This window comes from Macaca mulatta, chromosome 9 (assembly GCF_049350105.2).
Source record: "Macaca mulatta isolate MMU2019108-1 chromosome 9, T2T-MMU8v2.0, whole genome shotgun sequence".
Taxonomy (NCBI): Eukaryota; Metazoa; Chordata; class Mammalia; order Primates; family Cercopithecidae; genus Macaca; species Macaca mulatta.
This window is the reverse complement of record NC_133414.1, coordinates 125,499,357-125,508,846: the sequence shown is the minus strand read 5'-3', so window position 1 is coordinate 125,508,846 and position 9,490 is coordinate 125,499,357. Positions and strand designations below refer to the sequence as shown.

General features: G+C 44.7%; 1 non-coding gene across 1 annotated transcript; it reads right to left on the bottom strand.

Annotated features, from left to right (window-relative positions):
• Positions 1–8,866: 8,866 nt before the first annotated feature.
• On the bottom strand, positions 8,867–8,926 carry LOC114670208 (U7 small nuclear RNA). The gene has a single exon (XR_003719690.1). It is a non-coding gene; the product is annotated as a U7 small nuclear RNA (small nuclear RNA).
• Between the last annotated feature and the right edge of the window lie 564 nt (positions 8,927–9,490).

Sequence of the window (9,490 nt, the reverse complement as noted above, 5' to 3'; positions counted from 1 at the left end):
CTTAAAAATGTGTTTATCTAAGCTATATTCCCCAAAACGTTGACCAACATAATAAATAATTTATTTAATGTTTCCTTAAATATTATTTTGTTTGGTTTAAACCCAAAGTAGAAACTTCTCCCCAAAAGGAACACTGTCTCATTTTTGTATACAATGGAAACATTCGGGAACAAATAAAAGAAATATAATCTTTCTCACAACTGTTGGCTTACTAAGTGAGCTGGTTAATCCAGGGGATGCAAAATAAATGTTGTGACATTTGGCTGTTAAATTAGAAGCTGGGAACTTTGGTTGATGGTTATATCGTTATTTTTAGTACTTCGTTATACTGGTAGGAAAATAAATATCCACAAATAAACATAGCAAGTAGGGCACAAAGAGATTATCAACAGGAAAATGCCCTTCGCCCAAACCATGGAGGAGCAGCTACATGGACTGTGTTCACACTTACAAATGTCTTTTTCCAGAGATGTTGGTAAATCTAGAGCTTAGCTACATTGGAACTGCCTTCAGGACAACTTACTAAATGTACCCCCACTTCCTCTGCAGAGCTGTCCCTTCATCCATAGTGGGACTAATCACAGAAGTCCTGCCCCTGGGCCACAGAGGGGGGCCCTGACAGGCAAGTCAATTAGATTCCACTTTGTGAGCCCTGACATAAACTAGCCAATTAGATTCGCTTTGTGAGTCCTGACATAGGCTAGCCAAACAGATTCCACTTTCTAGGACTCTGTGTTTGGGCAAGAAGCACATTTGACTCAACCTCAGCCAATTATAATTTGGTGTATATATATGAAACAGGAGGAGAAGGAGCCTGCTCTTTGGGTCATAAAACTAGAGGCAAATCAAAGGCTGCCCAGGAAAAAGCCTGGTTACAACAGAGGGCACTAGAGAAGCAGAACTGAGCGATGGTGATGCGTGATTTCTGACAACGCTGTATCAGCCCCTGAGTCCAGCAATGCCCAACCATTAATTCCCCCTTTTGCTTAAACTGGCTGGAATCAGTGTTGGCATGTCCTGTAATAACCAAAAGAGTCTTGACTAATCCCGGGCACCCAGGATGAGGCACAAGTTGTCCTCAGGGGATATTTGTTCATTTTATCCCTCTAGCTTTCTGATACTAACTTAGATTTATACCTATCTTAAATCCCACCTTCAGCGCTACCTATATTTCTGTTCATCCCCTTTTTTGGTGAAACATTCTCTATAGGGACAGGAAGTCAGGACAACTAGTCAGAGTCTCATAGCAATGAGTGTGATGACCACATCCTAGACCAAGCCAGTTCCTTAGAAGCAGTCTTGCTGATTTCAGAGCATATCTTTGGATTAAAATTAAATGTCAATGACCCAAGGATTCTTACTCTTTAAATACAATTATGGGCTGGGCGCGGTGGCTCACGCCTGTAATCCCAGCACTTTGGAAGGCTGAAGCGGGCAAATCACGAGGTCAGGAGATCAAGACCATCCTGGTGAACACTGTGAAACCCTGTCTCTACTAAAAATACAAAAAAAAAAAAAAATTAGCCGGGCATGGTGGCGAGTGCCTGTAGTCCCAGCTACTCGGGATGCTGAGGCAGGAGAATGGCGTGAACCCGGGAGGCGGAGCTTGCAGTGAGGCGAGACGGTGCCACTGCACTCCAGCCTGGGCAACAGAGCGAGACTCCGTTTCAAAAAAAAACAAAATAAAATAAAATAATTTTAAAAAATAAAAAATAAATACAATTATGAAACTAGTCTGTGAAGACTCGTTTTGGGTTCAGCTAGAGACACATGTGGCACCTTAAAAATCAGATATCTGCACTGTACAGAGTACCTTACTTATATTGTCTCATTAACGCCTCCCCCAAACCTTGTGTGGCAGGTATCATTACTATCCCATTTCACAGAAAAGGAAGAAACACTCAGAATGGTTCAGAAACTTATACAGTTAATTAGTTGTGGAGGCTGGAGGAAATTCTGTGTCTATAATATTCTATCCTTCCCTAAATGCTGGCCACTATGCTAAGACAGTAAAGAAGCAGAGGGGTGGCCATGGGGGCTATCAGTCTACCATGTGAGATTCAAGAAGAGTTATTAAGAACAGTCACCAGTAAGCAAAGAACACTGAACTCGGAATTAGACCGTTCTGAAATTGACACCCTAGCTCTGCCCCTCATTTCTTCTGTGTTCTTGGGCACTTTTCTTTATCCCTTGAAGTCTCAGTTTCTCCACTGTGAAACATGGTTAATTATAATATAGTAGAGAGTCCTAATGCTTCTTGGCCCTTTGACTAAGATCAAGTGTATAGTAGACAGTCTCCAAGGACAGCCGCCAATAATTCCCCATCCCTGTTCATGAACACCACTCCTTGCTTTAAGAGGAGGAGTCTACTTATTACCCTCTCCATAAATGTGGGCTGGCCTCAGGGCTTGTACAGGCAAATAGAATGTGGAGAAAGTGACATTCTCTGACTTCTGAGCCCAGGTCTTAAGCTTCTGCTTCTTCTCCCTTGGAGGCCAGGATTTAAGGAAGTCCAACCTAGACTAATGAACGATTAGATGCCCTGAGGATGAATGACCATTTGAACATCAAGACTTGACCAAACTCTAAACTAAATGCAGCCTCAAGAAAGACCCTAAGCAAGGCCAGTAGAAGAACTGGCCCAGCTAAACCCCAGCCAAACCACTGAATTGTAAGAAATAATCTGTTATTGTTATTTTAAGCCTTACTCTCTGGGATGATTTGTCATGTAACAATAGATAACTGACTTGCCTCAGGTTGCTGGGAAGATTTAACAGGTTAATGTATGTAAAAGCAAGAACACCTAGAACAAAGTTTGCCATTCATGTATTCAACACATGTTTATTGGGCAAGTACTTTATGGGCACCACTGCAGAGGCAATTGGGATTCTGAGGGGAGCAGGGCAAAGTCACCACCCTCTTGGAGCTTACATTGCAATAAGAGGAATAATAAATAATAATAAAATAAATAATACAATGTCAAGTACTGACTTCTGCTGAGAACAGTTGCTGTGTAGCAACCCTGTATTATTTGTATGTGCTGCTAACTATCCTTGGTTTATATGCTCTTGGTTCAGGCCTTCAGAAATTCAGTGAAAGTGAAGCAAAGTAGGGAGGTGAAGGCTGAGAGGGAGAAGACCTATTTTAGATGGTGTGGTCCAAATGGCCCTTTTTGCATGGGGTATTTGAATAGACACCTGAATGATAGAGGAAGTCAGCCATGCCTTCCCTGTACAGCCATGAATCCTATGCATGCACCTGTTCACATAATGTATTCTAGTTATTTGTTTTTGTCTTATCTTCCCTCATTGACAGAGAGGTCTTATAGGCAGGCAGAGGCATTTCACATTCAGATCCTCTGTGGTTTGGGCAGTGGTTGATGCCCAGTAGGTGCTCAGGGAACACTGATTGACCATATGAAGGCATGTCATGGAGCCATCCACTACTCAACTCAAGGGTTAAAGTCACTGAGCCAAAAAGAAGGCCCAAAATATAGCTACCACCCTCCACAGGAGACCCTGCAGAACACAGGCCAGATTCCCCCTTTACAGAAAGCTTCATTGGCAGCCCAACTGTCCCATGACCTCCATGTGAAGCCTGAGGAAACCCTGCCTTACTTGGGTCCAGTTGCTGGGAACAGCCACCCACCTGTCCTATACCCTTAGGCAGAAACCTCTATGGCCAGCACCAGAAGGGAGGTGTCTACCTGCACTTTCCTTGAGCTGCCCAGGCACTATGGTACAGGGAGCAAGATCTCCAAGGACAGGGGAAAACCCAGGGGATCTGAGATCTGCCTCCTCCTGCACCCAGCAGTCAGGCTGCAAGTTCCAGGCAGGATGTGATGGGAGGGAAGCCTGGTGGAGCAGAGGCGTTTGCTCAGCAGGAGAAACTCTGTCATTCCCTGTCCTCCCCTGACTCCACCTCATCTGGCCCACTAGTAACAACATCCCATTTGGCCTCATGAAAAATACCACACCCGATTTCAACGAAGACACCTTGGTTGTGCACAGCCACAGGCCTGCGGGGTGTGCTTTCACCTCTGCCCTTCCCACCAAACCCTCCTTTATTATCCACCAGAGCAGATAGCAATAGGGCGACTTCGTCTTCCTGAGCAGCTCCACATTCCACAAAGGGGCCGTTGCTATTTGCCACTCTGGGAGAGAAAGCCCGTCACTGGCCTTCCCCTATGGAGCCCTCTCTCTTTCCCTGCCTCTCCTCCAGCTGCTCCTGGTTCAAGCCGCTGCCTGCCCTGGCTAATAATGCCTTGTCATGCAGTGACAGAATTACGGCCTCACACTGGTTTCACATGTCACAAATAATTGTGCTCATTGCGCATCATATTGAAGTTGTCAGGTCTCTCTTACGCCTATAATTTGTGTGAGTTGATCATACTTTGGTAAATCAGCAGGTCGCGACCTGTGCCCTTTAGCCCCCGTGGCTGGCTGAGAATGACCTACAAATCTTGTGACAGGGACAACAGAGAGGGTATGAACTGCTCAATTGCTCGTGTCTATCAGCTGCTGTGGAGACAGTCCGTTGCTCTCTGCTTTCACCATCACTTTAAACGGCTAACACGGCACCCTATGTCAGCCCATCTTAATTTCTTCACATCTGTTTTTTTTTTCCTCTAGATTTTTTTTAAGTACTTTTGGATATTTCTAATTTTTTATCCTTTACCACAAGACATTTTGGTGCCAAACCCGTGTCTTTCTTGCATGTGTTTTAAATAAAAACCTCCAGCGACTGTGATAAAGGGAACAGACCTCACTTTCTCTGTCCAGCCCAACTGAACAGAGCTCCACGCAATGGTTAAATCTGGCTGGCAGCTTTATGAGCTCCATTGCTAACACTTTATTGGGTAACACGTTCACAAATAGTGTTCCTGAGACTTTGTTTTCATTAAGGTACAACATGTACCATCAAGTTGCATTTAATTCTCTGCTTCACATTTTATACACAGTGTCGCTGACCGTGGCCTTCAGTATCTAATGCTGGAAAGAGAGTAATGAAGTTCAAGCTGCTTTTATTACCCTGGATCTTCAATAACTGGCTTCTTAAAAAGTCAATGGAAAAGAAGCAAGATGACCAAGTTCTGTCCAGACTGATGCTCTGCAGAAATGCTGGAGTGAGGTCAAGAATAAAATGGTTTTATGTGGGTCTATCTCCAGGGCAGCTGTTGCAAGTTAGGTGCCCAGAGAGTGGCTAGCCTCCTCCTAGGTTAAGAAACAGAACATGGTGTCAATGGCTCCATGATGTTCACTCTGGTGGCTTCCCATTCTTTGGCAAGCTACCTCACTCCTGCAGAGAAGCACCAGTGGGTGGGTTTGTAATTCTGAAAGCAGACGGCAACATCTGACTGCCCATGTTGGGATGTCAGGAAGTGAGGATGATGCCACTTGTTGGAGCAATAACAGGCATAAGGGCAGTGGGTGAAAGGAGAGCAAATGAGCAAGGCTCTCTCTCCACACCTATACAAGGCATGCCCATTTAATTTCCAAAAGCGTCAACTGAGGGTGTGTGAACAAGGAATAATTAGTAGCACACACAAGCAATGCACAGTTGTTACAGAAGACACAAACTCATGTTGCTTGAGTGTTTGGATTCCTTTCCCCCTTACCTCTTCTGGTCATAGGCACAGACCCATGATGATTCTCAGCACTGAAAGGCATATCGCTTTCGACGCAATTTACAACAGCCAATCACCAAGTTAAGGCAGGAGTGGGGAAAGAAAATGTTGTGTCTGGGTTGCAACTATAACCCTCCAAAGGCCCCAGCTATGAAGCAAGTTCAATGCAGATGTGGGTGGTTATGGACTGGAGATTTATTTTTCAGGAGTATCTCTTTGCTGAGAAAACTTAATGGAAATGTAGACAGACGGGGGTTCAGATCACAGTACAACCTGTAACTAGCTTGGTGACCTAGGCACGTTACCTTAACTCTCCATGTCTCAGTTCCTCAACCTGCACAGTAGTTGGCTCATAGTAGGTGCTGAGTAGATCTTATTTTTTTTCTCAGTCTAGGTTTTCAGTTGCAAGCAAAGCAGTGTGACAGTTAAGCAGAAAAGGAATATATAGGGAAGATGTGGGCAGCTTACAGAGTCTGAAGAAACGCTGGAGAGCTGAGATGAAAAATGAGCTGGAACCAAAGGAGGTGAGAGGGCAAAGAACATAGCTGACACCAGACCATGAGCACAATCCAGTTATGATGCTGCCCCTGGCACCACCTCCATTGGCCCTTGGGTTCTACCACTGAACCCCAGACTCCAGTATCTTCTTCCTTCTCATTCTTTACCTGGGGCTGGGGGAAGGAAGCAGTTCAGGCTTCAGGTTTTACTCACAATCCCTTTAATACTTTAATACTGTATATATTATTTTTTGGTTCTTTTTCAACAAAGGTGTGGGGTGTGGGGTGGAGAATCTGCATTAAAGCAACCTGATCAGCTTATCCAAAGCCATGCTGTGAATCAGTGACACTGTTTGGAATGAAAACACACCCGCATCTCCAGTTCCCCTTAAGTTGTGTCCATAACTAGCTCATGGAATGACTGTGGGAGAATTCAGGGGGAATAGTGAAACTCTGGCTTCCCATAGGAGCAGTGAAGACACTGGCTACCAAGTGCAAAGTCATCTTTGACTCCCACCTCTGTTACTGGTGAGAAAGGGCTCTAAAGAAGTGCCTTGGATGGCCTTGAAAGATGGGACTCAGTCAAATCCATGGATAGGAAGAGAATGAAAAACGAATCTGGAAAATTCAGTCACACACTCCATTATTGAGTGGTTATGTTCTAGGCACTAGGCTAAGTTCTTTTGTGGCATTATTTTATTTAACATTCACAGCTATTGTTATCCCCATTTTACAAATGAGGAAATCAAGTCTTCTGAGTCGGAGGGCATGTGGTAACATGGACATAGCACAAAAGCTTTGCCTTCAAAGCGGGACGTGCCCACAGATGTCTCTGGGTGGCGGCGGCATAGAAAAAGGACACGGGAACCCCAGGGCACAATATCATGGGTACTTAAGAAATGCCTGGTGATCTCATAATCTCCAAAACCGGTATTGTTTGGGCTAAGGGATCAAGAGACAAAAAGCTAAGGAATATTTCATGATCTGGAAACTTTCAGTTCCTTTAATATGAAAATGCTCAACATGAAGTATTAAAGATGTAAGGATTCGGAGGTTGCAGGAGGCCAAAGAAGATTAAGAGATTCTTTCCCCCAAATGAAGTGCATAGTGTATCCATTACAGGGCATGGAGATTTCCCCTCCCCTCCCCTGTCCCTTCCGCTTAATAGAGAAAATGCTGAAAACTTTGAAGAAATACATTCTTTGTTCCTTAAGTTCCATGATTAATTAGGTATAAGCCATGTTTCAAAATGTTTCGTCATTTATTTGTAATTCTCCCCAGAGTGTGTACAGTAACTTGGCTCAGAACACATAGATTACATTGCAAATGCTACTCATATGCTGAAACTTTTTATGTGTCTTTCCCTTTCCTTCTCTGCTTTCCCCTATAGTACTTGAGTGGAAGAACAAAGCTGGATTTCCATCGAAGAGCACACCCTGCTTTGAGTGGATTTCTCCAGCCTATGGGGAACTGACAGAAGGGGAACTGGAAACAGTCAGCAGGCAGCTGTGCGCCCACACAGGCATGGAGCCTCCCAGGTTGCTCTAACCCCGTATCTCTGGATCAGTCAAGCAAAGCTGTGCATTTGCTTTAAGTCAGTCTTCATCTCTCCATCTCTCTTCACACACCCCTCCCCAGGAGTAACGCCCAGGATTGATCCCAAGGATACATAAGCTAGGGAGCAATACAGTGTAGCCGTAAACACTTGGGATCCAACGATGGAGCTCTGACTCCATTTTTAGAGCTTTGTCTTTTTCTCATCTATTAAATGGGGATAAGAATAGCCTCCGAGATCCACTGGGTCATCGTAGGAGCAAATGTGATTTAACAGGGTGCTTCATTCAGAATACGATTTCTACGGGTGTTCACATTATGTTTGTTATTTTCAATTTGGCCCAACTCCCAACCCCCAACACACACACACACACACACACACACACTCTCTCTCTCTCTCTCTCTCTCTCTCTCTCTCTCTGGGGCCAAGTGACTTAGGATAGTGCTTGGAGCAGTGAATTTGAGTCTGTGGAAGAGAAATTGGATCGGTCAGACAAATTCCCAAGTTGAAGCAATCTGTGTTACGCACACACACACAAAACACACAACACACACGTACACATGCACACACACACAGCTCAGGTTACAAGATTTGTTGCTGATTCCAAGGCAGAGGCTGCTCTTCTTGCCTTCCATCAGACCCCCTGACTTGCTGCAGAGGTAGCCCCTCCCTTTGCAATATCTTTACTTCCATATCTTTGCTTCCCATCACTCATCAAGAAAAACATTCCTCCTCCAAAGCTCAGATCAAATGCCACCACCAGCTTACAGTCCTCACTTTGCCACTCTTTAAGGTGGACTGCGTATGGTCAAGGGTGAGGCCTCATCTCCTAGGCTTCAACTGCCTGGGCCTTGAAGGTGCATTGAATTGAATCACCAGGTGTATCAGTTTCCTGGGGCTGCCATAACAAAGTACACAAACCTGGCGGTTTAAACACCATAAACTTACAGTCTCACGATTCTGGAGTCTAAAAGTTCAAAGTCAAGGTGTCAGCAGGGTGGTTCCTTCTGAGGGCTGCGAGGGAGAATCTGTTCCATTCCTCCCTCTTAGCTTCTGGTGGTTTGGTGGTGATCTTTGGGGTTTTTTCATTTGCAGAAGCATCACCCCAATCAGCTTCATACAGCATTTTCCCAGTAAGGGTGTCTGTCTCTGTGTCAAAATATGCCCCTTTTTGGGGGGTATCAGGGTAAAGTTCTGGTAAAAATACAGAAAATCTGCTAGACAAATTCAAAAGGAACTGTAACACTCATAATTTGTCCTTATTATAAGAACACAATTACTTTGGATTAGGGCCCACCCTAATGACCTCATCTTAACTCGATCAACTCTGAGGACCCTATTTCCAAATAAGGCCACATTCACAGGTACTGGAGAAGAGGACTCTAACTTTTTTCTCAGGAGAGGCAGAGGACAGTTTTCAACCCATGGCCAGGGGTGAATGAATAACAACTCTGAGTCAGAGTCCATAGGTTCATTCTGTTTTTCTTTTCTTTTTTCTTTTTTTTTGAGAGATGGGATCTTGCTTTGTTGCCCAGGCTGCAGTACAGCAGCATGATCACAGCTCACTGTAGCCCCAAACTCCCAGGCTCAAGCAATTCTCCTGCCTCACGCTCCCAAGTAGCTGGGAATACAGGCTAATTTTTAAAATTTTTTTGTAGAGATGGGGGGGGCTGTCTGGCTATGTTGCCCTGGCTGGACTTGAACTCCTGTCCTCAAGCAATCCTCCTGCCTCAGCCTTCCAAAGCACTGGGACTACAGGTGTGAGCCTCTGCTCTCAGCCTCTTTCTAATTCTAGCAGGGAAGAGCAGTGAG